The sequence below is a fragment of the Hordeum vulgare genome, chromosome 4H, assembly GCF_904849725.1.
Source record: "Hordeum vulgare subsp. vulgare chromosome 4H, MorexV3_pseudomolecules_assembly, whole genome shotgun sequence".
NCBI lineage: Eukaryota > Viridiplantae > Streptophyta > Magnoliopsida > Poales > Poaceae > Hordeum > Hordeum vulgare.
The window spans coordinates 403,742,475-403,769,069 of NC_058521.1; positions in this window are offsets into that span (position 1 = coordinate 403,742,475).

The following is a 26,595-nucleotide window of genomic DNA, read 5'->3' on the forward strand; positions in this document are numbered from 1 at the left end:
TACTCCTCCTCCTCCTTCTCCTTCTCCTTCTTCTCTTCTTCTTCTTCTTCTTTCTTTTCATTTTTCCTATTTCTTCTCCTCTTCTCCTCTCGTTGGAGCTAAATTACCTAATTATGTCTTTTTGGAGCTAAATGGGCTAATTATGTCATTTTAGAGGAAAGCAAGCTAAGTATATAATATTCATGAGCTAACCAAGGTTCTTATGCCATTTTGAGGTTATTATGGCATTTTGGAGCTAAATGGGCTAATTATGTCATTGTTGGGGAAATTAAAGCAAGGATAATATGAAAGAGGAGAAGAAAGAGGAGGAGGAGGAGAAGAAGAAGAAATCAAGAAGGAGGAGAAGGAGGAGAAGGAGGAGGAGGAGAAGGACTAGAAAGTCCTTGGCCTTCTCCTTCTCCTCCTCCTCCTTCTCCTTCTTCTCTTCTTCTTCTTCTTCTTCTTCTTCTTCTTCTTCTCCTTCTTCTTTCTTTTCATTTTTCCTATTTCTTCTCCTCTTCTCCTCCTGTTGGAGCTAAATTACCTAATTATGTCTTTTTGGAGCTAAATGGGTTAATTATCCCATTTTAGAGGAAAACAAGCTAAGTATATAATATTCATGAGCTAACCAAGGTTCTTATGCCATTTTGAGCTTATTATGGTATTTTGGAGCTAAATGGGCTAATTATGTCATTGTTGGGGAAATTAAAGCAAGGATAATATGAAAGAGGAGAATAAAGAGGAGGAGGAGGAGGAGAAGAAGAAGAAATCAAGAAGAAGGAGGAGAAGGAGGAGAAGGACTAGAAGGTCCTTGGCCTTCTCCTTCTCCTCCTCCTCCTCCTCCTTCTCCTTCTTCTCTTCTTCTTCTTCTTCTTCTTCTTCTTCTTCTTCTTTCTTTTCATTTTTCCTATTTCTTCTCCTCTTCTCCTCTTGTTGGAGCTAAATTACCTAATTATGTATTTTTGGAGCTAAATGGGCTAATTATCCCATTTTAGAGGAAAACAAGCTAAGTATATAATATTCATGAGCTAACCAAGGTTCTTATGCCATTTTGAGCTTATTATGGTATTTTGGAGCTAAATGGGCTAATTATGTCATTGTTGGGGAAATTAAAGCAAGGATAATATGAAAGAGGAGAAGAAAGTGGAGGAGGAGGAGAAGAAGAAGAAATCAAGAAGAAGGAGGAGAAGGAGGAGTAGGAGAAGGACTAAAAGTTCCTTGGCCTTCTCCTTCTCCTCCTCCTCCCCCTCCTTCTCCTTCTTCTCTTCTTCTTCTTCTTTCTTTTCATTTTTCCTATTTCCTCTCCTCTTCTCATCTTGTTGGAGATAAATTACCTAATTATGTCTTTTTGGAGATAAATGGGTTAATTATGTCATTTTGGAGGAAAACAAGCTAAGTATATAATATTCATGAGCTAACCAAGGTTCTTATGCCATTTTGAGGTTATTATGGCATTTTGGAGCTAAATGGGCTAATTATGTCATTGTTGGGGAAAATTAAAGCAAGGATAATATGAAATAGGAGAAGAAAGAGGAGGAGGAGGAGAAGAAGAAGAAATCAAGAAGAAGGAGGAGAAGGAGGAGAAGGAGGAGGAGGAGAAGGACTAGAAGGTCCTTGGCCTTCTCCTTCTCCTTATCCTCCTCCTCCTTCTCCTTCTTCTCTTCTTCTTCTTCTTCTTCCTCTTCTTCTTCTTCTTTCATTTCATTTTTCCTATTTCTTCTCCTCTTCTCCTCTTGTTGGAGCTAAATTACCTAATTATGTCTTTTTGGAGCTAAATGGGTTAATTATCCCATTTTAGAGGAAAACAAGATAAGTATATAATATTCATGAGCTAAACAAGGTTCTTATGCCATTTTGAGCTTATTATGGTATTTTGGAGCTGAATGGGCTAATTATGTCATTGTTGGGGAAATTAAAGCAAGGATAATATGAAATAGGAGAAGAAAGAGGAGGAGGAGGAGGAGAAGAAGAAATCAAGAAGAAGGAGGAGAAGGAGGAGAAGGAGGAGGAGGAGAAGGACTAGAAGGTCCTTGGCCTTCTCCTTCTCCTCCTCCTCCTCCTCCTTCTCCTTCTTCTCTTCTTCTTCTTCTTCTTCTTTCTTTTCATTTTTCCTATTTCTTCTCCTCTTCTCCTCTTGTTGGAGCTAAATTACCTAATTATGTCTTTTTGGAGCTAAATGGGCTAATTATCCCATTTTAGAGGAAAACAAGCTAAGTATATAATATTCATGAGCTAACCAAGGTTCTTATGCCATTTTGAGCTTATTATGGTATTTTGGAGCTAAATGGGCTAATTATGTCATTGTTGGGGAAATAAAAGCAAGGATAATATGAAAGAGGAGGAGGAGGAGAAGAAGAAGAAATCAAGAAGAAGGAGGAGAAGGAGGAGGAGGAGAAGGACTAGAAGGTCCTTGGCCTTCTCCTTCTCCTCCTCCTCCTTCTCCTTCTTCTCTTCTCCTTCTTCTCTTGTTCTTCTTCTTCTTCTTCTTCTTTCTTTTCATTTTTCCTATTTCTTCTCCTCTTCTCCTCTTGTTGGAACTAAATTACCTAATTATGTCTTTTTGGAGCTAAATGGGTTAATTATCCCATTTTAGAGGAAAACAAGCTAAGTACATAATATTCATGAGCTAACCAAGGTTCTTCTTCTTATTATTATTTTCTTTTTTCCTCTTATTCTTCTCTTCCTCTCCTATTTTTCTTCTTCTGCTTCTTCTTTCTTCTCCTTCCCTTCCTTTTCCTTCTTCTTCTTTTCCTTCTTCTTCTTATTTTTTTCTTCTCCTTTCTCCTTCTTCTTCTTCTCCTTTCTCCTTCTTCTTCTTCTTCTTCTTTCTCCTTCTTCTTCTTCTCCTTTCTCCTTCTTCTTCTTCTCCTTTCTCCTTCTTCTTCTTCTCCTTTTCTCCTTTATTAAACAGGAAACTAACCTAACTAAACCTAAACTAAAACTGAACCTAAACCAAACTAAAACTAAGCCAAAACCTCAGTAAAACATATAACTAATTAAACAAAAACTATTAAAAAAAGAAAGAAAACTAACCGGGGGGAGGAGGGCCGTAGGGGGAGGAGGGTCGCAGTGGGAGGAGAGGCCGCAGGGGGAGGAGGGGCATGGTGAGGGGCGCGAGGAGGGCGGCGGCGGTGGGGTGGGGCGCTGGGGTGGGGGTGGCGTCGGCGGCGGCGGCGGTGGGGCAGGGAGGCCGGAGGAGGGCGCGGCGGCGGTGGTGGTGTCGGGGGTGAGAGAGAGGGGTGTCGGGGTGGAGGAGGGGGCGCAGGGCGGCGGTGGAGGAGGGTGCAGGGTGGCCGGGGAGGAGGGGGCGCAGGGCGGCGGTGGAGGAGGGTGCAGGGTGGCCGGGTGGAGGAGGGGGCGCAGGGCGGCGGTGGAGAGGGTGCAGGGCGGCCCGGGAGGAGGAGGGCGCAGGGCGGCCGGGGAGGAGGGGGCGCAGGGCGGCCGGGGGAGGAGGGCGCGGTGGCGTTGGTGGCGTCGGGGGTGAGAGAGAGGAGAGTCGGGGTGGCTGTTAAGGGGAGAGAGAGGCGCGTGGGGGTGGGGCTAACGGCTGTTAGGGGAGCACCCTCTTTGCCGTCCGCCTCCCGACGGCAAAGAGCATGCAGGCAGACGGCAAAGAAAGTGGTCGTTAGGGGGGAGAGAGGGGCTGCGAGGTGGGCCGTCCATGCTCTTTGCCATCTGCCTGCATGCTCTTTGCCGTGAGCTGACAGACGGCAAAGAGCAGGTTGATGGCAAATAGTACCTTTGGCATCAGCCTGCTCTTTGCCGTCTGGTTTCTGGTAGCTGATGGCAAAGAGGGTCTTTGCCATCAGCCAGCAGACGGCAAAGAAGCAACAAATGGCAAATAACTGTTTTCCAGTAGTGATGGTCTCGATAACCCGATACAGATAGTAGAAGTAAATTCTCTGCGTAGGTTTGATGAGAGTGATATTCCTTTTGATAAACTTGCTAGCTTATGCATGGATGAATTTGATAACTTTGTTGCCAAACAACAGAGTTTCAATGATTATGTTAGCAGACAATTGGAAAAGAATGCTCGTATGCTTAGTCATTTAAGTGCTTGTGTGGACAGAAATGTCAATGATCTTAAGCTTCTGAGTAAGCATGCCTCTATGGTTACTACTCAGGTAGAACACGTACTTAAAGCTCAAAATGACTTGCTCAATGAGTTGAATGACAATTCCTTCAGAGTCGTTACTAGAGGCGGTAGAATGACCCAGGAACCTCTCTATCTTAAGGGTCATCCGAAGAGAGTTGAACAAGATTCTCAAGGAGTTAGCACTGATGCACCTAGTCATCGTAGAAAGAAGAAGAAAGATGATAGAAACCTGCACACTAGCAACCCTATTGCTGCTACACCTGGGAGTCCAAACGATGCCTCTGTCTCTGATGCTGAAACACAATCTGGTGATGACATGAACCTAATGATAATATCAATAGTGATGTTCATGAAGATGCTCAACCTAGCAATGAAAAGGATGTGGAGATTGAACCTACTGTTGATCTTGATAACCCACAGCATAAGAATAAGAGATACGATAAGAATGACTTCGCTGCTAGGAAGCATGGTAAAGAAAGGGAACCATGGGTTCAGAAACCTATGCCCTTTCCTCCCAAACCATCCAAGAAAAAGGATGATGAGGATTTTGAGCGCTTCGTTGAAATGATCAGACCTGTCTTTTTGCAGATGCGTTTGACAGATATGCTCAAAATGTCTCCGTATGCTGAGTACATGAAAGATATTGTGACTAATAAGAGGAGGATACCTGGCCTTGAGATCTCTGCCATGCTTGCCAATTATACCGTCAAGGGTGGAACACCTAAGAAACTAGGTGATCCCGGTGTGCCCACTATACCTTGCTCCATTAAAGGCAACTACGTTAGAACTGCGTTATGCGACCTTGGAGCCGGTGTTAGTGTTATGCCTCACTCTCTTTATCGTAGACTTGAACTCGATAAGTTGACACCCACTGAAATATCTCTGCAAATGGCCGACAAATCAACTGCTTTCCCTATCGGCATTTGCGAGGATGTGCCTTTTGTGGTTGCTAACACCACTATCTTAACAAACTTTGTTATCTTGGATATTCCCGAGGACGATGCCATGGCTGTCATCCTTGGAAGACCCTTTTTAAACACTGCACGGGCTGTTATAGATTGCAGCAAAGGCAATGTCACTTTCCATGTAAATGGTAATGAGCATACGGTGCACTTTCCGAAGAAACAATATCGAGTACATTGCATCAATGCTATCGAAAAAACTTCATCGATTCTTATCGGGAGCTTTGAATGCCCTATTCCTCGTGTCAAGCTGAAGTATGTTTTGCTTGTTGGGGAGATACACATCCCCATTGAGGTGACCTAGTGACTATTCGAAAATTCTCCATTCTCCTTTGCGATTCGAGAAAGTTTTGTCGAGGGGATTTGATCAACCCCATTGACGGATTTCTTTCGATGACCATGAGATGGATGAATCAAGGAGTCATAAACCTCTGTTCCAAGCTTTCACTTTAGGTTTCTTAGAAGAAAAATGATAGATTTAGATTAGTTTTCCCTGTTTTCTGTTTTAGCGTCCGGTAGAAAAATACCCCGAAAATAAAAGTTCTCTGAACATCCTGAAAATCAAGTATCATTTTTTCTGCAATGTTTGAAATAATACTGGGACAAAGAGTCTGTGTGGGGGCCACACCAGTGGGCCACAAGACCTAGGGGCGCGGGCACCCCCCTGGCCGCGCCACCCGGGCTTGTGGGGCCCACAGGCACCCCCTCCACTCATTCTTGATCTCATCCGCTTCTCCTACCTCCAGAAAAAATCGTTTCGCAGCTCAAACCCGTGTTCTTGCTCCTCTTGCTGGGATTTTCGATCTCTTTGCTCAAATCACCGTTCTCCGAACTGTTTTGGGGAAATTACTCCTTGGTAAGTGACTCCTCCATTGGTCCAATTAGTTTTTGCTCTAGTGTCGTATACTTCGCGTATTTTTGCTACCTTGGTGACCCTGTTCTTGAGCTTTGTATGCTGATTCTAGCTGGTCTCAAGTAGTTTTGATGCGTAATATGGTCTCTAGGAACTTGTGGGAGTAGTTGCTACAAGTTTAGTTGAACCTTGTTCACCTTTCCTTTGGATCACTAAAAATTTCAGAAAAGGAAGATGTTCAGGAGAAACTTTCATGGTGGTTCCTCAAGCAAGAGAGGTCCCCGTCTTGCGATTCGGGAGCCTGATCTTTACCAACCTAGGGACGCGCAGGTACAACCATGTGAATGGCCTTGTGATGAATTTATGATTGAGGCAGGTTTCAAAGATGAGTTTGATGCATTTGTTCGCAACGTCGGACTCGAAGAATTCATCTCCGATAAATGTGAACAGTATGTTGCTCTCACTGCCTCTTTTGTTCATAGATTCAAATTCTCAGCTGGCCGTGAGCCATCGGTACTGTTTGATCTCTATGATAAATCGTATACCATGGATTTAGAGGATTTCAGTAGAATTTGCAAAATACCTATTTGTGGTAACCTCAATGATCCTCCTAAATCTTCGGTTAGAGATTTTTGCGCTGGTATTACAGTTGGAGAAACTAGAGACATTACGCAAGCTACCATGGGGACTATTCATTTTCCTGCCTTGCATTACTTTCCCCTCTTCATAGACAAATGCATTAATGGCAAGATTGAGCATTGTCACCTCTACGCAACCGACCTTAGTATCCTTAAGAGCGCAGTGACGGGTGACAAAAGCTTCAACATAGGAGCTATTATAGCAAGGAGGCTGAATAAGAATGCTATTGAAGGGGACTTATTTTGTGGGATCTATGCCACTCGCATAGCAAATTTCCTTGGGGTACCCATCCGCGAAGGAGATTCCCCGCTCCATACAGCTTTCCTTGACCGCGTCGCTATGACACGCTACCAGTTCCTTGAGAGGGATGATGAATCCCTCCTATACCGATTGATCTTTAACCGACAGCGTGTTTTCCATATTACCCTTCCTGCTCCTGCTTTCTTTGACTTTCAGGTAAAACAGAGATATTACATAACCACAAGAGAGGTAGAGGAGTATGAGAGGGAGGCGATGGCTGCCTGTCTCCGTGTGGCAGCTATTGAGGCAGTGGCTGCAGCGCTCCCGTATAACCCCGATTATGATTTTGGGTTTCGCCAGGACCGTCCTTGGGAGTAGACCAAGTTAGGCCAAAAGCCTAAGCTTGGGGGAGTACATGTTCTCACCGACTTTACATTCTAGCTTATGCTTTCACTTTGTTAGCCGGTGTTCACACTTTGCGACTGTATCATCCATGTCAGTTTATTTTCTTTTTCTTGTTTTCTTTTCGTGTGTCTGTCTAGTTTGAGAAAACCCAAAAAGATTTCCTTTTTCTTCTTTTGCTTGTTGGGAGCTTTCCGTGTAGATAGTTTTCTTTTTTGGGTCAAGGTCGAAGATATTGGTTACAATGTTTAGTGGCTCTTGCATGCATACCTGTTTAGATTTCAAAGAGCCATATTACTTTGTCTTCTCCTTTGTGTTTGCCTGCAGATTCCAGCTTTAGTCCAATGCACGAGCACGCTTATTATTGTTCACATCGTTCGGTCGTGCAAGTGAAAGGCAATAATGACGAGATACGATGAAGTGACTGAGCCTGGAAAAGCTGGTATGAACTCGATCTATTTTGTTTTTGTAAATATGACTAGCTCATCATGCCTGATTCAGCTTTGTTGTGAGATAAACATGTTTGCAATGACGACTTAGAGATCATAGTTGCTTATGCCATGCTTATTTAGCTAGGAGCTTATAATGGTTTGTCTTGGTTGCCCACATGAATGTTGAGATGACTATGATGTAGTATGATAGGATGGTATCCTCCTTTGAATGATTCAAGTGGCTTGACTTAGCGCATGTTCAAGCATGTAGTTGAAACAAATCAACATAGCCTCTATGATGTTCATGTTCATGGTGATTTATGTCCTACTCATGCTTGCACTCAATGTTAGTTAATCTCAATGCATTTTGATGACTGTTGTCGCTCTCTAGTTGGTCGCTTCCGAGTCTTTTGCTAGCCTTCACTTGTACTAAGCGGGAATACTGCTTCTGCATCCACCTCCATAAACCCAAAGTTGTGCCATATGAGTCCACCATACCTACCTATGTGCGGTATCTACCTGCCGTTCCAAGTAAATTTGCATGTGCCACTATCTAAATCTTCAAGAAATAATTTGTTTTGCATGCCCAAACCGCTCATGTGGTGACAGGGGCTATTGGTATCTTCCGCTAGACGTGTTATCCTCGATATGTGTTTATTCACTATCATTCACGAGAAAGGGGTCGGTAATTGGAATTCCCAGTTCCATGCTCAAATCGAAAAGATAATTGCAAACAAAACTCCCCCAGGATTGATGTTGGTTTGGACGGTACCCGAGGATTCGGCTAGCTGTGGAGTATGATTGATTGGTGGTGGGGGAGTTAAAACTTTACTTTTCTATTTGGGAACCGCCTATAGCATGTGTAGCGTGGAAGATGTTGAGAACTCTTAGTCATTGCGTTGACAATGAAAGCATGCCACCCGAAATTATTATCTCTGTTTTCAAAGCTTGAGCTCTGGCACTGATACGTCTGAAACGTATCTATAATTTTTTATGGTTTCATGTTGTTATCTTGTCATCTTTGGATGTTTTATGTACCTTTTATATCTTTTTTGGGACTAACTTATTAATTAAGTGCCAAGTGCCAGTTCCAGTTTTTTCTGTGTTTTTGGCTCTTTTCAGATCTGATTTTGGAACAGAGTCCAAACGGAATAAAATCACCGAAATGATTTTTCCCGAACGAAAGAAGATCAGGGGGCTTGTGGTCCAAGCCAGGAGGGCTGCAGGGAGCCCACAATCCCCCCATCTGTCACCAGGGGCGGCGGTGGGCAGGCTTGTGGCCTCCCTGGCGCCCCCCTGACCTAGATCATGCGCCTATATATTCCCTAAAATACAGAAAAAAATCAGGGGATCCACCAAAATACTTTTCCGCCGCCGCAAGCTTCCGTTTCCGCGAGATCTCATCTGGAGACCCTTCCCGGTGCCCTGTCGGAGGGGACTTTGGAGTTGGAGGGCTTCTACATCAACATCATCGCCCCTCCAATGACTCGTGAGTAGTTCACTTCAGACCTACGGGTCCGTAGTTAGTAGCTAGATGGCTTCTTCTCTCTCTTGGATCTTCAATACAAAGTTCTCCATGATCTTCATGGAGATCTATCCGATGTAATCCTGTTTGGCGGTGTGTTTGTCGAGATCCGATGAATTGTGGATTTGTGATCAGATTATCTATGAATTATATTTGAGTCTTTGCTGATTTCTTATATGCATGATTTGATATCCTTGTAAGTCTCTCCGAGTCTTGGGTTTTGTTTGGCCAACTAGATCTATGTTTCTTGCAATGGGAGAAGTGCTTGGTTTTGGGTTCATACCGTGCGGTGACCTTTCCGAGTGACAGAAGGGGCAGCAAGGCACACATCATGTAGTTGCCATCAAGGGTAACAAGGTGGGATTTTTCATAGATACGAGATTGTCCATCTACATCATGTCATCTTGCTTAAGGCGTTACTCTGTTCTTTTGGACTTAATACACTAGATGCATGCTGGATAGCGGTCGACGTGTGGAGTAATAGTAGTAGATGCAGAAAGTATCGGTCTACTTGTTTTGGACGTGATGCCTATATATATAATCATTGCCATAGATGATGTCACGACTTTGCGCGGTTCTATCAATTGCTCGACAGTAATTTATTCACCCACCGTCTACTTGCTTTCATGAGAGAAGCCACTAGTAAACACTACGGCCCCCGGGTCTATTCACACCTATCGTTTCCACTTTCGCTTTTACTTTGTTTTCTTACTTTGTTGCTTTCAGTTCTCACTTGGCGAACAATCTATAAGGGATTGGCAACCCCTTCATAGCGTTGGGAGCAAGCTTTTTGTGTTTGTGCAGGCACTTGAGATACTCCTTCACTGGATCGATACCTTGGTTCTCAGAACTGAGGGAAATACTTACCACCGATGCGCTACATCATCCTTTCCGCTTCAAGGGAACGCCAACGCAAGGCTCCAAGGCCACGAGGGAAATCCTTTGCATATTTGCCTAGGAAGTCCCTTAAGGCGTAGCCGTAGCAGAAGGATTCCTGGTGCCGTCAACACACCTATTTCTGGCGCCGTTGGAAGGTCTTTTGTTGCAGTAGCAGGCACCTCTGCAAATCAATGCTTCCCTCTGTGAAGGGCCTGTCTATTTCTGTTCCTGTTGAGTCATCCTCCTCTTACAAAAGCACCAATTAGAGAGCACCTCTGTCATTTTTATGCTTTGCTTTTAACTGTGTTGAGTATGACTATGACTGAATCTTCATTGCCTTGAATTACAATGTTTAGTCAACCCTTGGTCTTTGAAGGTGCTCTGCATTTATGTTTTGCGGTCTCAGAAAGAGCTAGCGAGATACCATCTATTCGTACTGCTCCATGTTGTTTTGATTGAAGTGTTGACGTTTGAGACTTATTATTATTTGCTCGCTAGTTGATTATGCCATTGATATGAGTTTACCGTGAGACCTAGATGTCATTTGCTTATGTGGTTTGCTTGTGATGTTGCTGAAATTCTGGTTGTGAGTTAGACTTAGTTGCAACAACAAGATCAAACAGAGTTCGTCAAAGTTTTTCTTTTGTCTCTCTCAGTTTGTCAACTGAGTTGCTTGAGGACAAGCAACGCTTCAAGCTTGGGGGAGTTGATACGTCTCCATCGTATCTACTTTTCCGAACTCTTTTGCCCTTGTTTTGGACTCTAATTTGCATGATTTGAATGGAACTAACCCGGACTAACGCTGTTTTTAGCAGAATTGCCATGGTGTTGTTTTTGTGCAGAAATAAAAGTTCTCGAAACGTCCTGAAAATTTACGGAGATTTTTTCTAGAATAAAAGAAAAACACCTGCGCAAAGATCCACCAGAGGGGTGATACGTCTCAAACGTATCTATAATTTTTGATGGTTTCATGCTGCTAGCTTGTCAATTTTGGATGTTTTATATACCTTTTATATCTTTTTTGGGACTAACTTATTAATTCAGTGCCAAGTGCCAGTTCCCGTTTTTTCTGTGTTTTTGACTCTTTTCAGATCTGATTTTGGAACGGAGTCCAAACGGAATAAAATCCCCGAAATATTTTTTTCCAGAACGGAAGAAGATCAGGGAACTTGAGGGCCAAGGCAGGAGAGCCACAAGGGGCCCACAAGCCCTCTATCCGCCACCAGGGGGCGGCGACTACCAGGCTTGTGGCCTCCCTGTCCCCCCCCCCCCCTGACCTAGCTCCTTCGCCTATATATTCCCTAAAATCCAGAAAAAATAAGGGCATCCACGAAAACACTTTTCTGCCGCCGCAAGCTTCCGTTTCCACGAGATCTCATCTAGAGACCCTTCCCGGTGCCCTGCCGGAGAGGACTTTGGAGTTGGAGGGCTTCTACATCAACATCATCCCCTCTCCAATGACTCATGAGTAGTTCACTTCAGACCTATGGGTCCGTAGTTAGTAGCTAGATGGATTCTTCTCTCTCTTGGATCTTCAATACAAACTTCTCCATGATCTTCAAGGAGATCTATCGGATGTAATCCTCTTTGGCGGTGTGTTTGTCGAGATCCGATGAATTGTGGATTTGTGATCATATTATCTATGAATTATATTTGAGTCTTTGTTGATTTCTTATATGCATGATTTGATATCCTTGTAAGTCTCTCCGAGTCTTGGGTTTTGTTTGGCCAACTAGATCTATGATTCTTGCAATGGGAGAAGTGCTTGGTTTTGGGTTCATACCGTGTGGTGACCTTTCCCAGTGATAGAAGGGGCAGCAAGGCATGCATCGTGTTGTTGCCATCAAGGGTAAAAAGATGGGCTTTTATCGTAGATATGAGATTGTCCATCTACATCATGTCATCTTGCTTAAGGCATTACTCTGTTCTCATGAACTTAATACACTAGATGCATGCTGGATAGCGGTCGACGTGTGGAGTAATAGTAGTAGATGCAGAAAGTATCGGTCTACTAGTTTTGGACGTGATGCCTATAGATATAATCATTGCCTTAGATAACGTCACGACTTTGCGCAGTTCTATCAATTGCTCGACCATAATTCGTTCACCCACCGTCTACTTGCTTTCATGAGAGAAGCCACTAGTGAACACTACGGCCCCCGGGTCTATTCACAACTATCGTTTCCACTTTCGCTTTTACTTTGCTTTGTTTATTTTTGCTTTCAGTTCTCACTTGGAAAACAATCTATAAGGGATTGACAACCCCTTCATAGCGTTGGGTGCAAGCTCTTTGTCTTTGTGCAGGTACTTGTGACAATCCTTCACTGGATCGATACCTTGGTTCTCAAAACTGAGGGAAATACTTACCGCCGCTGTGCTACATCACCCTTTCCGTTTCGAGGGAACACCAACGCAAGGCTCCAAGGCCACGGGGGAATCCTTTGCATATTTGCCAAGGAAGTCCCTAAAGGCGTAGCCATAGCAGAAGGATTCCTGGTGCCGTTGTTGAGGAGTATCAAGACAAGAATAGTCTCCCGTCAACACGCTTGTTTCTGGTGCCGTTGGAAGGTCTTTTGTTGCAGTAGCTGAAGTATTTCTGGCGCCATTGCCGGGGAGAAGGAGAGATCAAGTCAAGGTCTATCCAAGTAGGTGTCACAAACTCATTTCTTGCATTTAACGTTTTTGCCAGTTGCCTCTTGTTTTCCTCTCCCCCACTTCACATTTGCCGTTTTCATTTGCCTTTTTTGTTTGCCTTTTTCGTTCGCCCTTTTCTCTCGCTTGCTTTCTGTTTGCTTGTGTGCCATGTGCCTTCAATATGCTTGCATCTTAGCTTGCTGAAAATCTAGTGATATGGATCCTCATCCACTTGCTAATCTCTTTAAGAGATCCAATTATGTTGATCCAATTGCTAGTGAGTTGAGTGTACTTGACTATCTTTTTGGAGTTTTGCTTGAGATGCGTGAATCTGAAAATCGTGATGATAAAATTTATGAAGTGATTCACGAGGGCTCCTTGAATGAAAAGCATGATTGCAATGGTTTCACTATAAATCCTATTAGTGACAATCATGCTAAAAATATGCAAAACCCTAAGCTTGGGGATCCTAGTTTTGCTATGTCCACAACTTGTTGCAATGATATTTACAATAATACTGAAAGTGGGTTTGGAGAAGTCATGACTTTAGTTGATGATAATCCCACTATTTTTGAAGAGCGTCAACTTTGCATGCATGTGGATCATGAAAAGAATATCCTTTGTGATAGTTACATTGTTGAATTCGAATATGACCCCACATGTAATTGCTATGAGAGAGGAAAATATTGTGGTAGAAACTTTCATGTTACCAAATTACCTCTCGGTTTGTGGAGATTGCTATTGTCTCTTTCTTCTTCCTTGCATATGGCAACCATTGGTTGTCTTGACAATCTGTTTTTCTATAACATGCCTATGCATAGGAAGTATGTTAGACTTAGATGTGATTTTCACATGCTTTATGATGCTCTCGTTGTGCTTCAATTCTTGTCTTTTGTGCGAGCATCATTGATTTATCAATGCCTAGCTAAGGGCGTTAAACAATAGCGCTTGTTGGGAGTAACCCAACGAATCTATCCTTTTTCTTTCTGTTTTGTGTTTTCCACACTTTCATAATTCTCTTATGATTCTATTTTTTTGTTTTTTTTGCGTTTGTTCCAAGTGAAACCGTTATGATTAGTCATGGGGATGATCGTTTAGTCATGCTGGAAAAGACAGAAACTTTCTGCTCACGAAAAGAATTTTCATTTTTTTTCTGTAAGAGCTTTTGAGTTGATTCTTTTTTATGCTGATTGCTACGTAAATTTTTCAGACTGTCATAATTGTTCAGAATTTTTGAAGTAACAGAAGTATACGAAGTATATAGATTGCTACAGACTGGTCTGCTGTTTACAGATTCTGTTTTTATTGAGTTGGTTGCTTATTTTGATGAAACTATGGATAGTATCGGGGGGTATTAATCATGGAAGATTGAAAATACAGTAACCCAACATCAACATAAGTAGAATTTAAGTTTGCTACAGTACCTAAGGAAGTGGTGGTTTGCTTTCTTATACTAATGTCATCACGAGTTTCTGTTTAAGTTTCGTGTTGTGAAGTTTTCAAGTTTTGGGTGAAGTTCTTATGGACAAAAAGATAAAGAGTGGCAAGAGCTCAATATTGGGGATGCCCAAGGCACCCCAAGATGATTCAAGGATGTCGTAAAAGCCTAAGCTTGGGCATCCCCTCTTTCGTCTTCAATCCATCGGTAACGTTACTTGGGGCTATATTTTTATTCACCACATGTTATGTGTTTTGCTTGGAGCGTCTTGTATCGTAGGAGTCTTTTATTTTTGTTGTGTCACAATCATCCTTGTTGCACACCTAGAGAGAGAGACATGCACTCACCATGATTTTGTCGAGCTTCACTTATATCCTCTGGTAGACAATTCAGCTCACATGTGCTTCACTTATATCTTTTGAGCTAGTGTATTTTGCTCTATGTGCTTCACTTATATCTTTTAGAGCACGGCGGTGCATGGCTTGGTAGTTGATCTATGCTATGAAAGTAGTCTCAAAATGGGTAGTTATCCAAAGAGATATGAAAACTTCCATCTCTCTGTGCATTGAATAGTTAGAGAAGTTTGATTCATCTCAATTAGTTTTGAGTTGTGGTTGTGGTAATATAGAAGTTATGCTAGTAAGGTGTTGTGAATCTAGAAATACTTGTGTCGAAGTTAGTGATTCCCGTAGCATGCACGTATGGTGAACCTCTATGTGATGAAGTCTGAGCATGATTAGTCTATTGATTGTCATCCTTTGTGTGCCGGTCGGGATCGCGCGATGGTTTATACCTACCAACCCTTCCCCTAGGAGTACGCGTTGAATGCTTTGTTTCGATTACTACTAAAACTTTTGCAACAAGTATATGAGTTATTCATGACTAATGTTGAGTCCATGGTTTAGATGCACTTTCACCTTCCACCATCACTATCTTCTTAGTACCGTGCAACTTTCGCCGGTGCACAAAACCCACCATTAGCCTCCCTCAAAACAGCCACCATACCTACCTACTATGGCTTTTTCAAAGTCATTCCGAGATATATTGCCATGCAACTACCACCATGACATGTGTCACCACTTCTACATTTCCATTGCGTGATCATAAGATAGCTAGCATGATGTTTCCATTAATGTCTATGCCATGCTAGATCATTGTCACGGTACACTACCGAAGGCATTCCATATAGAGTCATCATTGTTCTAAGTTTTGAGTTGTAAGTGTGATGATCATAATTGATGGAGCATTGTCCCATGTGAGGAAATAAAAGAGGCCACCGAAGCCCATATACAAAAAGAGGCCAAAGATGCCCACCAAAATAAGAAAATAAAAATATAAAAAAGAGGCCAAAGAGCCCACCAAAATAAAATGAGAGAAAAAGAGAGAAGGGACAATGCTACTATCCTTCCACACTTGTGCTTATTAAGCACCATGATCTTCATGATTGAGAATCTCTCGTTTTGTCACCACCATATAGCTAGTGGGAAATTTTCATTATATAACTTGGCTTGTATATTTCAATGATAGGCTTCCTCAAATTTGCCTTAGGTCTTCGTGAGCAAGCAAGTTGGATGCACACCCACTAGTTTTCTTTAAGAGCTTTCACTTACTCTTAGCTCTAGTGCATCATTTGTATGGCAATCCCTACTCATTCACATTGATATCTATTGATGAGCATCTCCACATCTCATTGATATGTCTAGTTAATGTGACCATCTTCTCCTTGTTTGTCTTGCAACCACCACCACACTCCATTCCACTTATAGTGCTAAGACCATGGCTCACGCTCATGTATTGCGTGAGAGTTGAAAAGGTTTGAGAAAGGAAAGGTGTGAAACAATTACTTGGCCAATACCGGGGTTGTGCATGATTTAAATTCGTTGTGCAATGATGATAGAGCATAGCCAGACTATATGCTTTTGTAGGGATAACTTTCTTTTGGCCTTGTTATTTTGAAAGTTCATGATTACCTTGCTAGTTTGCTTAAATTATTATTGTTTCCACGTCAATAGCAAACTATTGTTTTGAATCTAATGGATCTGAACATTCACGTCACATAAGAGGAGTTACAAAGGACATCTAAGCTAGGTAGCATGAAAGCATCAAAAATTCATTCTTTATCACTTCCCTACTCGAGGACGAGCAGGAGTTAAGCTTGGGGATGCTTGATACGTCTCAAACGTATCTATAATTTTTTATGGTTTCATGCTATTATCTTGTCAACTTTGGATATTTTATATACCTTTTATATCTTTTTTGGGACTAACTTATTAATTGAGTGCCAAGTGCCAGTTCCTGTTTTTCTGTGTTTTTGACTCTTTTCAGATGTGATTTCGGAACAGAGTCCAAACGGAATAAATTCTCCGAAATAAATTTTTCCAGAACGGAAGAAGATCAGGGGACTTGAGGACCAAGGCAGGAGAACCACAGGGGGGCCACAAGCCGTGTAGCCGCCACCAGGGGGCGGCGGCTACCAGGCTTGTGGCCTCCCTGGCGCCCCCCTAACCTAGCTCCTTCGCCTATATATTCCCTAAAATCCAGAAAAAATTAAGGGTATCCACGAAAACACTTTTCCGCCGCCGCAAGCTTCCGTTTCCGCGAGATCTCATCTGGAGACCCTTCCCGGTGCCCTGCCGGATGGGACTTTGGAGTTGGAGGGCTTCTACATCAACATCATCGCCTCTCCGAGGACTCCTGGGTAGTTCACTTCAGACCTATGGGTCCGTAGTTAGTAGCTAGATGGCTTCTTCTCTCTCTTTGATCTTCAATACAAAGTTCTCCATGATCTTCATGGAGATCTATCCGATGTAATCCTCTTTGGCGGTGTGTTTGTCGAGATCCGATGAATTGTGGATTTGTGATCAGATTATCTATGAATCATATTTGAGTCTTTGATGATTTCTTATATGCATGATTTGATATCCTTGTAAGTCTCTCCGAGTCTTGGGTTTTGTTTGGCCAACTACCTCTATGATTCTTGCAATGGGAGAAGTGCTTGGTTTTGGGTTCATATCGTGTGGTGACCTTTCCCAGTGACAGAAGGGGCAGCAAGGCACGCATCGTGTTGTTTCCATCAAGGGTAACAAGATGGGCTTTTATCATAGATATGAGATTGTCCATCTACATCATGTCATCTTGCTTAAGGCGTTACTCTGTTCTCATGAACTTAATACACTAGATGCATGCTGGATAGCGGTCGACGTGTGGAGTAATAGTAGTAGATGCAGAAAGTATCGGTCTACTTGTTTTGGACGTGATGCCTATAGATATAATCATTGCCTTAGATAACGTCACGACTTTGCGTGGTTCTATCAATTGCTCGACAGTAATTCGTTCACCCACCGTCTACTTGCTTTCATGAGAGAAGCCACTAGTGAACACTACGCCCGCCGGGTCTATTCACAACTATCGTTTCCACTTTCGCTTTTTTACTTTGCTTTGTTTCTTTTTGCTTTCAGTTCTCACTTGGAAACAATCTATAAGGTATTGACAACCCCTTCATAGCGTTGGGTGCAAGATCTTTGTGTTTGTGTAGGTACTTGTGACAATCCTTCACTGGATCGATACCTTGGTTCTCAAAACTGAGGGAAATACTTACCGCCGCTGTGCTACATCACCCTTTCCGCTTCGAGGGAACACCAACGCAAGGCTCCAAGGCCACGGGGGAATACTTTGCATATTTGCCAAGGAAGTCCCTAAAAGCGTAGCCGTAGCAGAAGGATTCCTGGTGCCGTTGTTGAGGAGTATCAAGACAAGAATAGTCTCCCGTCAACACACTTGTTTCTGGCGCCGTTGGAAGATCTTTTGTTGCAGTAGCAAGGGGGCGTGCCAGTGGGCCACAAGCCCACAGGCCGCGGCCACCCCCTATGGCCGCGCCATGCAGGCTTGTGGGGCCCACGTGGCACCACCGCCCCCAAACTCAGCTCTATGTCTTCCGTTTCGCCTGTAGAAAAAATCAGAGAGAAGGTTTCATTGGGTTTTGCGATACGGAGGCGCCGCCACATCCTGTTCTTCATCTGGAGGGCAGATCTGGAGTCCGTTTCGGGCTCCGGAGAGGGGAAATCGTTGCCATCGTCATCATCAACCTTTCTCCATCGACAATTCCATGATGCTCTTCATCGTTCATGAGTAATCTCATCGTAGGCTTGCTAGACGGTGATGAGTTGGATGAGATCTATCATGTAATCGAGTTAGTTCTTGAGGGGGATTGATCCCTAGTATCCACTATGTTCTAGATTGATGTTGCTACTACTTGGCTATGCTTAATGCTTGTCACTAGGGCCCGAGTGCCATGATTTCAGATCTGAACATATTATGTTGTCGCCAATATATGTGTGTTTTAGATCCTACCTTGCAAGTTGTAGTCACCTACTATGCGTTATGACCCGGCAACCCCGGAGTGACAATAGCCGGAACCACTCCCGGAGATGACCATAGTATGAGGAGTTCATGTATTCACCATGTGCTAATGCATTGGTCCGGTTCTTTATTAAAAAGAGAACCTTAATATCCCGTAGTTTCCATTAAGACCCCGCTGCCACGGGAGGGATGGACAATAGATGTCATGCAAGTTCTTTTCCCTAAGCACGTATGACTACATACGGAATACATGCCTACATTAGATTGACGAACGGGAGCTAGTTACATATCTCTCCGTGTTATAGCTGCTACATGATGAATCACATCCGTCACACTCATCCATCACCGATCCACTGCCTACGAGTCTTTTACTACTGGTTCTCGCTACGTTACTTTGCCTTGGTTTGTCCCTTGCTACCAAAGGGATTGGGCCACTTTCCTGTTGATGTCACTATTGTTGTTACTTGTTACTTTGTTGTTGCTGCTACTACTGTTCCTTACTACTCCGTTGTTACTTGTTGCAAGACTTTGTTGGCACCGTTGCCGAGGCTAGGTAAGTCAACAAGGCTTTTTCTGGCACCGTTGCTATCGTACTACCTTGCTATTGATACTTTGCTTGCAGACACTAATCTTTCAGGTGTGGTTGAATCTCACACATTCAGCTGCTAATACTTGAGAATATTGTTTCGCTTCCCGTCGTGCAAACCAACAAATTTGGGTTGAATACTCTACCCTCAAAAACTGTTGCGATCCCATACGCTTGTGGGACATCAACCCACTAGTTCTCCTTTTGAGCTTTCACATACTTATAGCTCTAAGTGCGTAGATTGCATGGTAATACCTACTCTTTCACATTGAGATCTATTAATGGGCATCTCCATAGCCCTTTGATACACCGAGTCAATGTGACCTTCTCCTCCTTTTTTGTCTCACAACCTCCACCACACTCTATTCCGCCTATAGTGCTATATCCATGGCTCACACTCATGTATTGCGTGAGAGTTGAAAAAGTTTTGAGAAAGTAAGAGTGCGAAAACAATTACTTGGCCAATATCGGGGTTGTGCATGATTTAAATTAGTTGTGTGGGGATGATGGAGCATAGCCAGACTATATGATTTTGTACGGATAACTTTCTTGGCCTTGTTATTTCGAAAGTTCATGATTACCTTGCTAGTTTTCTTGAAGTATTATTGTTTTCATGTCAATAGGAAACTATTGTTTTGAATCTTACGGATCTGAACATTCATGTCACATGAAAGAAGTTACAAAGGACAAATATGTTGGGTAGCATTTCATATCAAAAATTCATTCTTTATCACTTCCCTACTCGAGGACGAGCACGAATTAAGCTTGGGGATGCTTGATACGTCTCCAACGTATCTATAATTTTTTATGGTTCCATGCTATTATCTTGTCAAACTTTAGATGTTTTGTATGCCTTTTATATATTTTTTGGGACTAACTTATTAACTCAGTGCCAAGTGCCAGTTCCTGTTTTTTCCGTGTTTTTGACCCTTTTCAGAGGAGAATACTAAACGGAGTCCAAACGGAATAAAACTTACGAAAAGATTTTTTTCGAAACAGAAGATACGCAGGGGGCGTGAGAACCAAGGCAGAGGACACCAGGGGAGGCCACAAGCCCCCTAGGCGCAACCAGGGGGGCCCGCGCCTAGCAGGCTTGTTGGCCCCCTCTGGCTCGTCTGCCCTACTTCTTCCGCCTATAAATCCCCGAAAAATCCAAAACCACGGGAGAGATCCACGAAAATACTTTTTCGCCGCCGCAAGCTTCTGTCTTCGCAAGATCCTATATGGGGCACGTTCTGGTGCCCTGCCGGAGGGGGATTCGGATATGGAGGGCTTCTTCATCAACACCATTGCCTCTCCGATGATGCGTGAGTAGTTCGCCATTGATCTTCGGGTCCATAGCTAGTAGCTAGATGGCTTCTTATCTCTCTTGGATCTTCAATACAAAGTTCTCCATGATCTTCATGGAGATCTATCCGATGTAATCTTATTTTGCGGTGTGTTTGTCGAGATCCGATGAATTGTGGATTTATGATCAGATTATCTATGAATCTTATTTGAGTTTCTTGTGATCTATTATATGCATGATTTCATATCCTTGTAATTCTCTTCGAGTTGTGGGTTTTGTTTGGCCAACTTGATCTATGATTATTGCAATGGGAGAAGTGCTTGGTTTTGGGTTCATACCGTGTGGTGACCTCACCCAGTGACAGAAGGGGTAGCGAGGCACGCATCATGTTGTTGCCATCAAGGGTAAAAAGATGGGGTTTATATCTATTGCATGAATTTATCCCTCTACATCATGTCATCTTGCTTAAGGCATTACTCTGTTCGTCATGAACTCAATACACTAGATGCATGCTGGATAGCGGTCGATGTGTGGAGTAATAGTAGTAGATGCAGAAAGTATCAGTCTACTTATCTCAGACGTGATGCCTATATGTATGATCATTGCCTTAGATATCGTCATGACTTTGCGCGGTTCTATCAATTGCTCGACAGTAATTCGTTCACCCACCCTAATATTTGCTATCTTGAGAGAAGCCTCTAGTGAACACTATGGCCCTCGGGTCTACTTCCCGTCATATTTTCAGCCTTACACTTTTACTTCGTTGCACTTTCCGCCTTCAGATCTCACTTTGCAATCAATCTTGAAGGGAGCCCCTTTATAGCGTTGGGTGCAAGCTCGTTTCTGTTTGCGCAGGTACTCTGGACACTTGGCTTGATTCTCCTACAGGATGGATACCTTGGTTCTCAAACTGAGGGAAATACTTACTGCTACTATGCTGCATCACCCTTTACGCTTCAAGGGAAAAACCAACGCAAGCTCAAGAGGTAGCCATGCATCACTAGTGCTCATGCACACACACCTACACATGCACTACTCCACTAGATCAACTACTCACATCTCATCTACACACACACACACACCCCTAGGTGTCCAAGAGGACACCCCATTGTTACTAAAGCAACCAAGACACCTTGTTCATGTGTGTGTGTCACACACACACACATGCACCACAATACACACACACATACACAACATACTACATCCTCACACATCAACACATGTGCACACTCACACTACATACTCACATAAGCTAAATAAAAGGAGAAACCTGATAGTTTGTGATGAAGCACAAAAAAACTTCCTGCCCAAGGCATGCCAAGTGAATTGACACAGCCAAAACAACAACAAAATAAAGGGGGGGGGTGCCCTGGTTCGAACCCCCAACCTCCTGTGTCAATGCTCTACACACGCACCACTGGGCTATCGCGGGGTAGCTACACTATCAGAGGAGTTAACCCTCTTAGACACACTCTGCCAGGAAATCTACACCAAAGGGGAAAACCACAGAATAAAAAGGGGGCACTGGGTCTCGAACCTCAGATCTGCCCGTTGCGCGTGTGGGAACGAAGCCAGCTGAGCTGGTGCGGTGCTACTGTCCCAAAGGGGGATCCTTGAGAAGAAAACACGTTACAAGGGGGAGGCTTGCTCTGCTTTGCACAGAGACACCGACGGCGAAGCTCACCGGAGCGTGGCCTCCTACACGCGACAGCCACACCTACGGGAATCTACCACCGACTACACTATGCCGCCGGGAAGGGAGCCTCAGCCACGATGCAAAGGAGCGAGCCCATGCACGCGCAAGCCACAGCAGCTGCGGCTGCTGCTACGTCACTCGAGCTTCACGCGCAGAAGCGCTTTACCACCAGCGACACCAATCGGAGACACGAGGAGAAGGAGAGGGAACAGGGGAATGCTTGCTCACCCCACGCATCGAGGAGGACGGCTCGTCGGAGAGGATGAAGGTGACGAAGAGGAAGAAGACGTTGCGGAAGACCTGTCGGAGCAGAGGAGGAAGAAGGGCCGTCGTGGACGTCGTGGATGCAGAGGCGATCGACGGATGCTTGCTGCGGGAATGGATCCTCATGGTTCACCGCGTTCTCCTGGTGCTGTCGGGGAGGAAGGAAGGTGACGAGCTTGACGGTGACGGCCTCACTAGGGTCCAGCCATGGCGGAGGAGGAGCTCGGGCTTTCCTCCTGACGGTGCCAGGGAGAGAGAGGAGGGAGGGGAAGGGTTAGGGCTTCGAGGGGGAGCTCCTGTAGCTTTACAAGGCCTCGGGAGGCGAGCTTGAGCCACAGGATATGGAGAAGGGGGAGATCGACGGAGGGGATCATCGCCGTATAGTGGTGACGACACAGGGAGGAAGAAGGGTCACGCTACGGGCCGGCGCTGGCGACAAGTTGGAAGAGGCCCAAATGGAGGAGGAAGCCAACTCACCTAGGCTCACTTAGGCCTGCCAGAGAAAATCAAAAAAGGGGGGGTTCCTTTAATTAAATCCACACCACAAACACAAAATTCCCTGAGCCACACATGCACAAGAAAAACAAAATAAAAATACCCTGGGCATTAGGGAATTATGTTGGGGAACGTCGCATGGGAAACAAAAAATTTCCTACGCGCACGAAGACCTATCATGGTGATGACCATCTACGAGAGGGGATGAGTGATCTACGTACCCTTGTAGATCGTACAACAGAAGCGTTAGTGAACGCGGTTGATGTAGTGGAACGTCCTCACGTCCCTCGATCCGCCCCGCGAACAATCCCGCGATCAGTCCCACGATCTAGTACCGAACGGACGGCACCTCCGCGTTCAGCACACGTACAGCTCGACGATGATCTCGGCCTTCTTGATCCAGCAAGAGAGACGGAGAGGTAGAAGAGTTCTCCGGCAGCGTGACGGCGCTCCGGAGGTTGGTGATGACCTTGTCTCAGCAGGGCTCCGCCCGAGCTCCGCAGAAACGCGATCTAGAGGAAAAACCGTGGAGGTATGTGGTCGGGCTGCCGTGGCAAAAGTTGTCTCAAATCAGCCCTAATACCTCAGTATATATAGGAGGGAGGGGGAGGGAAGAGGCAGCCTCAAACCCTCAAGGTTTGGCCGAAATTGGAGGTGGAGGAGTCCTACTCCAATCCTACTTGGAGTAGGATTCCACCTTCCCACTTGGAAACTCTTTCCACCTTGTGTTTTTTCCTTCTCAAACCTTATGGGCCTTAGTGGGAACTTATTCCATCCCACTAGGGGCTGGTTTATCTCTTCCCATAGCCCATGAAACCCCTTGGGGCATGACACCCCTCCCGATGGTCCCCGGCACCCCTCCCGGCACTCCCGGTACACTACCGATGAGCCTGAAACTTTTTCGGTAATGCACGAAAACCTTCCGGTAACGAAATGAGGTCATCCTATATATCAATCTTCGTTTCCGGACCATTCCAGAAACCCTCGTGACGCCCATGATCTCATCCGGGACTCCGAACAACATTCAATACCAACCATATAACTCAAATACGCATAAAGCAACGTCGAACCTTAAGTGTGCAGACCCTGCGGGTTCGAGAACTATGCAGACATGACCCGAGAGACTCCTCGGTCAATATCCAATAGCGGGACCTGGATGCCCATATTGGATCCTACATATTCTACGAAGATCTTATCGTTTGAACCTTAGTGCCAAGGACTCATATAATCCCGTATGTCATTCCCTTTGTCCTTCGGTATGTTACTTGCCCGAGATTCGATCGTCAGTATCCGTAATACAAGATCCCGCAACTTACACTAAGTCACATTGCTTGCAAGGCTTGTGTGTGATGTTGTATTATCGAGTGGGCCCCGAGATACCTCTCCGTCACACGGAGTGACAAATCCCAGTCTCGATCCATACTAACTCAACTAACACCTTCGGAGATACCTGTAGAGCATCTTTATAGTCACCCAGTTACGTTGCGACGTTTGATACACACAAAGCATTCCTCCGGTGTGAGTGAGTTATATGATCTCATGGTCATAGGAACAAATACTTGACACGCAGAAAACAGTAGCAACAAAATGACACGATCAACATGCTACGTCTATTAGTTTGGGTCTAGTCCATCACATGATTCTCCTAATGATGTGATCCCGTTATCAAGTAAAAACACTTGCCTATGGCCAGGAAACCTTGGCCATCTTTGATCAACGAGCTAGTCAACTAGAGGCTTACTAGGGACAGTGTTTTGTCTATGTATCCACACAAGTATTGTGTTTCCAATCAATACAATTATAGCATGGATAATAAACGATTATCATGAACAATGAAATATAATAATAACTAATTTATTATTGCCTCTAGGGCATATTTCCAACAGTCTCCCACTTGCACTAGAGTCAATAATCTAGTTCATATCACCATGTGATTCCAACGAATCCAACACCCATATAGTTATGGGGTCTGATCACGTCTTGCTCGTGAGAGAGGTTTTAGTCAACGGTTCTGAAACTTTCAGATCCGTGCGTTCTTTACAAATCTTTATGTCATCTTATAGATGCTGCTACTACGTGCTATTCGGAAATACTCCAAATATCTACTCTACTATACGAATCCGTTTCACTACTCATAGTTATTCGGATTAGTGTCAAAGCTTGCATCGACGTAACCCTTTACGACGAACTCTTCAACCACCTCCATAATCGAGAAAAATTCCTTAGTCCATCAGTTACTAAGGATAAATTTTGACCGCTGCTAGTGATTCAATCATGGATCACTCTATGTACCTCTCAACAGACTTGCTGCAAGGCACACATCAGGTGTGGCACTCAGCATGGCATACTTTAGAGTCTACGGCTAAGGCATAGAAGACGACCTTCGTCTATTCTCTTTATTCTGCCGTGGTCGGGTTTTGAGTCTTACTCAAATTCACACCTTACAACGCAACCAAGAACTCCTTCTTTGCTGATCTATTTTGAACTCCTTCAAAACTTGTCAAGGCATGCATCTTGTTGAAACTTCCATTAAGCGCTTTCGATCTATCTCCATAGATCTTTGATGCTCAACGTTCAAGTAGCTCAATCCAGTTATTCCTTTGAAAAACTCCTTTCAAACAACCTTGTATGTTTTACAGAAATTCTACATTACTTCTGATCCACAATATGTCAACCACATATACTTATCAGAAATTCTATAGTGCTCCCACTCACTTCTTTGGAAATACAAGTTTCTCATAAACCTTGTACAAACCAAAAATCTTTGATCATCTCATCAAAGTGTATATTCCAACTCCGAGATGCTTGCACCAGTCCATTGAAGGATCACTGGAGCTTGCATACTTGCTAGTATCTTTAGGATCGACAAAACCTTCTGGTTGTATCACATACAATGTTTGCTCAAGGAAACCGTCGAGAAAACAATGTTTTGACATCCTATGTGCAATATTTCATAAATAATGCATCAACAACTAACATAATTCTAACACACCTTTAGCATCGCTACGAGTGAGAAAGTCTCATCATAGTCAACTGTTTGATCTTGTCGAAAACATTTTTGCGACAAGTCGAGCTTTTCTTAATAGTGACTTATCACCATCATCGTCTGTCTTCTTTTAAAAATCCATCTTTACTCAATAGTCTTATGACCATCAAGTAGTTCTTTCAAAGTCTACACTTTGTTTTTATACATGGATCCTCTCTCGGATTTCATGGCTTCCAGCCATTTGTCGGAATCTGGGCCCACCATCGCTTTCTCCATAACTCGTAGGTTCACTGTTGCTCAACAACATGACCTCCAAGACAGGGTTACCGTACCACTCTGTAGTAGTATGCGACCTTGTCAACCTACGAGGCTTGTAGTAACTTGATCCGATGCTTGATGATCACCATCATCAGCTTCCACTTCAATTGGTGTAGGCGCCACAGGAACAACTTCCTGCGCCCTGCTACACACTGGTTGAAGTGATGGTTCAATAACCTCATCAAGTTCTACTACCCTCCCACTCAATTCTTTCGAGAGAAACCTTTCCTCAAGAAAGGATCCATTTCTAGAAACAAACACTTTGCTTTCGGATCTGAGATAGGAGATGTACCCAACTGTTTTGGATATCCTATGAAGATGCATTTATCCGCTTTGGGTTCGAGCTTATCAGACTGAAACTTTTTCACATAAGTGTCGAAGCCCCAAACTTTCAAGAAACGACAGTTTAGATTTCTCTAAACCTCAGTCTATACTGTGTCATCTCAACGGAAATACGCGATGCCCTATTTAAAGTGAGTGCGGTTGTCTCTAATGCATAACCCATAAACGATAGTGGTAATTCGA